Raw genomic sequence first — 569 nt, forward strand, 5'->3', positions numbered from 1 at the left:
CCAAGGCGTTCCTGATCCTAGCTCAGACGTTCGCGATCCGAGAGCAGCTCCAGCACGCGAACTCTTCCTCGTTCGCGACAACATCGGACAGCTCGCGTCCGACGATCAAGGCGTTCCCGATCAAGCAACAAAGGACGTCCGCGACCCGATAGAAGCGACTCGATCCATTCCAGCTCGCGTCCCGTTCGTGTCCAGCTCGCAGCTCAACTTCTTTGGTGGTCCAATTCAACAATCATCTCAGGTTAAAAGGTAATTCAAAACCTAAGAACCCATAATCGAACATGAATTGATTGATAAAGAATGAAACCCTAAATCCCTAATCTTTATGAATCAAAACCATAGGGTAATAGATCAAAAATCCTAATTGAGTAAATCGAAGCTCTAAAAGTTCGATACCCCAAACCCTAAATCATGTTCCTACATGATCAAAATCCCAAATCGGTTTTTACAAGTTAAAATCCGATAAACCCTAACCCTATATCTATAAACCCTAAATAATATAAGTATCAGAATTAATTATACTATAATTATCAAATCACATATAAAAACCCTAATCGAACATTTTGAAA

Source organism: Brassica oleracea, chromosome C1, assembly GCF_000695525.1.
Source record: "Brassica oleracea var. oleracea cultivar TO1000 chromosome C1, BOL, whole genome shotgun sequence".
Lineage (NCBI taxonomy): Eukaryota > Viridiplantae > Streptophyta > Magnoliopsida > Brassicales > Brassicaceae > Brassica > Brassica oleracea.